Source organism: Eleutherodactylus coqui, chromosome 13, assembly GCF_035609145.1.
Source record: "Eleutherodactylus coqui strain aEleCoq1 chromosome 13, aEleCoq1.hap1, whole genome shotgun sequence".
Lineage (NCBI taxonomy): Eukaryota > Metazoa > Chordata > Amphibia > Anura > Eleutherodactylidae > Eleutherodactylus > Eleutherodactylus coqui.
Window position 1 is genome coordinate 27011858 of NC_089849.1, and position 7952 is coordinate 27019809.

Sequence of the window (7952 nt, forward strand, 5' to 3'; positions counted from 1 at the left end):
AAATCATGCTTATACTGTGAATATTATACTAGAACGAAAGAAAACAAACATTCTTCTAATACGAAATGGAATAAATGGTGTAAAGGGGTTGTCCAGGTGAGGACGGATTTCTAAAAATGGCTGCCAATGTGTCAACTAACCCTTTCCAATCCACTGTCTGACGTCTTCCTACATTCTGATTGAAGCTTGTACAGCTCTAATGTCATAAGACGTCCGACAGGGTATTCTTACCGTCTATGGCCAGCCACTCTACTGTTGGAGCCTCTCTGGTGCGCACACACTGGCTTTAGCCAGCAGATGGCACCGTTGTATAACAGCAATATTACCGTATTAGTTGCCGCGGCCATCCGTTGTAGTAATACTTCGGCCCATAAACAGTAGAAGTATCACTATTGGCATCCAACACCAAAAGGACAGTGAGCATGCGTCATCATGAGGATCCGATGCGCCAGGGCTAATACAGTGATGTCATCGCAGTCCGGTCCGGCGCGCTGTGATACCCCGTTAATGAAATTTACGTGTCTGCTTTAGAATTTAGACTACTCTGAACCTCTTGGGCTACATGACAAGATAAAGTCCGCCCTCGAGTACAATCATGGCATAACTGCAATATTGATGTCGCCTGGGGTTGTGGGTAACAACCAAATGTTGACGTATAGCCCAAGCCTCAAGGATGGAGCTCATTAATAACGCATTGATTTCAATGTGTTTATTTATACATTTTCTCTCGCATCGTTGCTATGAGATTGAGAAATTGCTGCATGCCCTGTTATTGGGCGATTCCTCTTAGGCCTCATGTCCACGGGGAAAATCAGGCCCGCCGCGGATTCTTCATGCAGAATCCACAGCGGGTCCCTCCTTTCCTGCGGACATGAGGCCTGAAAATAAGAATAAACTCACCTGTCCTGGACGCTGCAGACCTCCCCTCCGTCGCGGCCGGATCTTTTTTCTTCGGCCCGGCAGATGTGCTCGGCACGCCAGCAGCGTGCCGCGCGCATGCGCCGGGCACATCCACAGGGCCGAAGAAAGAAGATCCGGCCGCGATGGAGGGGAGACCCGCAGCGTCAAGGACAGGTGAGTTTTAATTATGGTACAGGTGTTCCACGGATCCGGACGGCTTCCATAGGCTTCAATAGAAGCCTGCGGGAGACCCGCAATAAAATCGAGCATGTTGCGGTTTTTTTCCCGCATGCGGATCCGCGGCTGAAGGGAAAAATGACAACCGCAGGTATTTTATTACCTGCGGGAGTCCAATGCATCCCTATGGGAAAAACGCTGCGGATTTAAAATAAAAATTATCCTGTGGACATGAGGCCTTAAGGAATCGCCTACTATTTCCTATGGGATCTTTAAAAACTTGAACCGCATTCGCATGCCATGCGATATCTGACCAAATTTCTCGGACCAATATTGCGCTCGCCTGTGTGAATGCGTCTTAAAGGAACTGATTTCATGAATTTTTCATGTATGAACAATTAAAATCGTATCTAGAGATGAGCGAGCACGCTCGGATAAGTTAGTTACTCAAGCCAGCCCTCTCACTCTCTCCCCCGCTATTCCCTGCCCCCCCCCCGAGCACGCTCGTACAAGAATGCAGTTACTCGAGAAGAGCAACGGTCGCTTGAGTAACTGTCTTATCCGAGCGTGCTCGCTCATCTCTAGTTGTATCAGATGAACAAAAAGAATCCGTTTACTACCCCATTCGCAGAAACAGTGCCACTCCTGTTCATAGGCTGTGCTGGGTATTGCAGCTCATTTTTATTCACTTGCATACTGCAGTACCAGGCACAGCCCATGCAGAAGAGGGGCGCTGTTTTAAGGAGGAGCAGCCCCTTTTTTTCTAATCTTGTACAAATCTAATAATTGAATGCTTATATACTGTACGTTAACTCCTCCCTGATGTTCCCCATCACAATACCCACTCATGCCTCGTGATAGTCGATCTTATTACATTAGAGGACGGTAAGGGTTTCTATTTTTTGTCTTGAATTGCATTAGTTCATCTCCAGTACATTTGTCGTCCTGTTCCCCCACAGCCCTTCCATAACTACACTGGACCATTGAACCCCTTAATGACATGGCCTTTCTTTTTGACTTTTACTCCCCGCTTTGAAAAACCATGCCCATGCCACTTTAAGAGGTCTTCTCTCTATACCATCACCCTCAAGGCCCGAGCTTCTTATATAAGAAGAGGCACAATGCATATATGTTTAATACAGTCTGAACCAATCCCTTAAGTCAACAGATGGATCCTTTCCTGCTACCTGACTCCGCCTAGAGGCACCGCCATGAATCTTAGTAATCATTGGAGCATTATTGCTCCCCATCTTTGACTCCTCCCCCATTTTGTGTGCCTTCCTTTATAGCTGTGTATATATATATATATATATATATATATATGTTGTACTACGTTTTACATGGTTATGCTTGATATAGCTGATTACTCATCACCAAACCGCGTTGCAACAAACCGATATCTTAAAAAATGAACCTTCTTGTTCTTCAATACCTCAACGCTTGGGCTCTTTTGACATTACTTCTGGATGGGGTATCTATTGGCAACAGATCCCCCTCCGCCCCCAGTAAGTACTGTTTTTAATAACTATATTTTTCTTATGACCGCAGGCATTTTCTGAGTTACTAAGTGTATTGTCTTCCGGTTAACCAGGACCCATGGTGTGACGGCTACCTTTTGATTGCTTTTTATTACATTTTTTCTTGGAGACGAGGAGAGCAGAAAAGCAAAATTCTGGCATTGTTCGCTTATTTTTATATAAATAAGGGAAAAGTTTTTTTTTTACTTTTATTAATTTGTATTTTTTTTCTAATAAAACTTTTTAAAACTCATTTGAACATTTTTTTTATCGACTGTATAGGGGACTTGAACTTGTGATCATTTGATTACTCACAGAGTATAATGCAATACCATAGTACTACATTATACTGCGTTCTGACAGGCAATCTATGAAGCCAAGATAGGGCTGCCATGGCAACCAAATGGCACTTCGCAATCTCATAGTGGGGGAGGGGAGACCTTTCGGGATCCCGTAATACTGATCGCGGCTGTTGCAGGCATGTGTCAGTTGTCTTTCCCTGCAAAAAAACTCCATTGCCAAACATTAACCCCTTCCCGCTCCACGGCGTAGATTTATATCCTGGCAGCAGGGTATTTTCCGCAACAGGGCTTACTCTTACGTCATGTGGAAAGTGCAAGATCAGCAGAGATCTCACACTATCCGGCAGCGGGAGCCGGCTGTCACTGATAGCCGGGCTCCTGCTGCAACAGCGGGGGTGCATTGGAGCAGCGGATCCTGCTATTAACCCCTTCCCTGCCACGATCTATGTAGATCATGGCATGGGAAGGGTTCACAGAGGGAGCACGTTCCGTCTGTGACGTCATTGGAATCTCATGATATAATAGAGGAGAGCCCGACTGGTTGAAATGGCAACAGGATGCCAGATACCGGCATCCTGTATTGCCTATGATCGCTACAACAAGTGATAAGGCATTGCAGGAGAGAAGTCCTGCAATGCCTTATCATAGCGATTATCAGTGCTGTGCTGTAAGTCCCCCAGAGGAACACAAAGGGTGTAAAAAAAGATAAAAATAATGTACAAAAAAGAAAAATGTAAAAAAAAATTTTAAAAACCCTTTTTTGTGCTTTTTTTCATATTAGCATAAAAAAATAAGATAAAAAAGTAAAATCCCACATATTTGGTATCGTCGTGTCCGTAATGACATGAACAATAAGTTGCACACCCTTTTTATCCTGCACAGCAAAAGCGTAAAACAAATGCTAAAAAACTGAAGCAAAATGCTAATTTTTAGCAGTTTGCCTCCCAAAAAACACAATAGAAGTGATCAAAAAAGCCGCATGTACCCCAAAATGCTAACAATAAAAACTACAGCTCGTCTCACAAAAAATAAGCCCTCACAGAGCTCCGTTTTTAGAAAAAGATTTCTAAAAATAAAGGTTTTTATTGCAGAAAAGTGGAAAAACCTAAAAAAAATGTAAGAATTTTGGTATCGCTGTAACCGTACCGACCCATGCAAAAAATGGAATGTGTCATTTATGCTGCACAATTAATGCCGTAAAAAAAAAAACTAAATCTATGGCAGAATTGATACATTTTCTCTCCCTGCTATCATAAAAAAAATGATAAAAGTTTTACAATATAGTCTATGTACCCCAAAATGGTAAAAAAGTTATGGCTTTTGAAAAATGGAGATTAATATCGTCACACAGTCTTTGAATCACACGAATTAAAATGTGAAAAGCACCAGTAAAACACCTAAGTAAAAAAAAAACCACGTACTAAAATACATCAATTTGCATCCGTTCACATCAGGAAAACACACATAATATATATAGAAAGCCATTGGCACTGTTACATGCATTTTAATGCCACACCCCGCCCCCACCCCCACCATAAAATAAACTATGTATGAGAGAAGCCTTAGACGATTTCATACATTTTTAGGACAAACAAACACGTTTTTAGTGGTGTTTATTTATGCTACTTTTAGGCAAAAAATTACCCTGGCCAGATATTAGCTGCAAGATGCCAATAGAGCAATATTAAACTCACTACAAGCAATCCCCCTCCATACAAAACCCAAAACTGCAGGACGTAGCTGTAGGTTCTGTGTCATTAAGGGCTTAATCTCTTAACGACTGGCCGTACGCCTGTTTACAGCATCCGTTAATGATGCATATACCATTTTACAGCGCTGCATCAAAAGCAGTAAATGTAACCGTGGCATGTAATAGGCTGACAGACGGAGGGGGTTCCCTTTGTCACCAATCAGACCCCTGCGATGCTATCACGGGATCCCCATGGATTGTTAGAGCACCCTTTTCATGCTTGAAAATGGCCCACAGGCTGAGCTTCATAGGCAATATCATACACTGTAATACTGAAGTATTGTAGTGTATTATATAAATTATCAAAAGTAAAAACTGTAAAATGTAAAAAAAAATTGTATAAAAAACAAAAAAAAGGAAGAAAAAGGAAAAAAATAGCTAATTCTGCATACCTTGCTTCACAGAAAATGGAACAGAAAAATATCAAAAATTCATGTGGATCACCAAATGGTATCATTAAGGGCCCATCTACACGGCCGTAGGCGCCTGAATGGCAAAAGGCCCAGCGCTTTCATGCTGCGGAAATATGCCCCTGTGCACTGATGCATTGTAAGCCATTGCATGAGAGGCACAGCGTATATCGGCCGGGTGTGAAAACCCAGTCAATATACGCCCGTGTGAATAAACCCTTAAAAGAACAACTAGCCCTGTAAAAAAAAAAAAAAAAAAAAAACTCACACAGCACAGTTGACATAAAAAAAAATGTCAGGGGTCTTTGAGTGGGGCAATAGAAAAAATACATCTAAGAAGAAAGAAAAGCTATTTAAATTTGGTATTGACATAATCGTACCACCCCGCAGAAAAACGTTAACATATGATTTATACCACACAGTGAGCAGCATTAAAAATTTTAAAAATACATGCCACAATCGCAGATTTTGTTACTTTTCCCTTTAAAAAAAATTGAATAGGACGTGATTAAAATGTTATACGTTCTTGAAATGGGATAACTGAAGAGAAGAGCTCACCCCACAAAAAACAAGCCCTCATAGAGCTCCGCTGATTGAAGAAAAAACCTAATTGCTCTGGAGAGCAGCAATACAAATCTTAAAAAAAAAGTACATAAAAGTCAACAAAAATAGCGAAAACTAAAAAACTGTATAAACTTGGTATCACTGGAAATGTGCTAATCCAGGGAGTAACATTACACGCTATTTATTCTGCACGCTGGCCACCGTAAAAATGAAACTCAAACAAAAATGGCTGAAATTCTTTTTTTCTTTAAAAAAAAAAAAAATTCTTTTAAATAAAAGTTACACATTATATGTACCCGAAAATGATGCCATTAAAAAACACAACTTGTCCCGTAAAAAACAAGCCCTCATATGGCTATGATAATGGCAAAGTTAAAACATTATGGATCTTGGCATGAGATGATGAAAAAACTGAAAAATTAGTTGGTCATTAAGGCGCAAACAGACTTCGGTAGGAAGGGGTTAAAAAACTTACTACAGACAGTGCTTTATGCTATTTTTCACTTCATGTGCATTCGGTGGCATTTCTTTGTTTTTTTTTATATGGTTCTCTAGGGATAAAAAGTACTTGTAAAAAAAACTTCCAGCATTTTATGGCTTTTTTTCTATATCCACCCCCCCCCCCCACCACCACCACCACCACCACCACCACCACCACACATACCACACACACCACACCACACACACCACACACACACACCACACACACACACACCTCATCTAAAAAAGCGCTACAGAATGTGCAACAAGTAACCCTTCAGGCTTCACACGAACGTGTTTGCGTGCTTCATACGCAGTAAGTAGAACCCATTGATTTCAATAGGTTTGCGTACATGCGCGTATTCTGCGTGCACATTCTTGGCTGCACAAAATAAGATAGAACATAAGATAAAAAAGTCAATGGCAGGTGCACAAATGCACGCGCAATACGCAAGGAGATGCATGAAACGCTGTGTAAATCCACTGGAAGAGGAACACAACTGGAACTAATTAGCCACTTTGATCAATGCGTTTGTTTGCTGTACACAAATTAACATGCCCTGCAGGCGGAAAAAGTACAGTAAGCTACTCCAATATGTGTGCAAAAAAGCCTCACTCATAGAGCAAAAAGGTTGCAATTGCGCTTATGCCATGTGAAGCCAGCCTTAGGCCTCATTCAGACAAGTGTGGTTTACATGCTGCCACAGCAGCGTGTAAACCATGCTTCTATAGCAACTAATAGGTTGCTATGAAAGCGCTCACACTGAGTTTTTTTTTACCAGCACAGATAGGACAGCGAATGCCGACTTGCCTGTCACCTCCCTGCTGCGCCGCTGTCCATAGTGCTGACCACAGACCCCTATGGGAGCCGCGGCAGCACTCTGCTCGCAGCACGAGCATGTGAACAGGCTGCTCCACGGAGCATGGAGCAGCTCGTTCACTGCAGAATTCCTGCATGCCAGCAGCGTGGTTTACACGCTGCCATAGCAGCCTGTACACCACGCTCATCTGAACGAGGCCTTAAGCTGAAAGCACACTTATATTTTTGTTGCATTTGTCTGATCCAAAGCCAGAAGTGGATCAAGCAGGAGGGAGCAGCAGACAGACGGCCTTCCTTTATAGCTCATTCCTCTTGAATCCACTTCTAACTTTCACTCAAAATTCTGCATCAAAAACTGCCACAAATTGCATTATAAACAGCACAAGATTAAGTGACTATGGGCTTCATCACATGACCATGTTTGTTCAGGTATTTGCGCACACAAAATCTGCGCTCGCTAAACACCGAGAATAGAACCTGTTGATTTCAATGGGTTCCTACTCCGAAGCACGCGTTTCGCATGCATGGGTAAAACGTGGACCGGCCGTACCATTTTGCATTTTGCACAGCAAAAGTCCCATAGAAGTCTATGGGAGCAAATACGGAAGGGGAAGGATGTGACACTGCGCAAAACGCTGGGAACAGAACACGTCTGGACCTCATTGCGCTTAAGTAGCCTTTTAGAAAATGTGAGTCACCCGTGCGTGCGAACTTGCCTTGCGCGTGCAAAAAATACAGTAATTTGCGCAATACACGCGCACAAATTTACCTGAACAGCCTAAATCATAGGGTACTTTGTATCATTTACAAACAGAGGATATTAGTGATATATTGTGGCACTAGTACATATCACACTCGGTAAGTGATCCGCATTATTATGGGTGAATATTAAGACTTGCGCTTGAAGAAGTTGGTTCTGCTCAGATACTTCTAGGTAAATTTACATTGTTTCTGACGGCCCGTCAGTTACGGAGAGGAAGTTCCTGCCCTGGACTATTTGCATAATGGCCCCCCCGCCCTCATGAAAAAAAT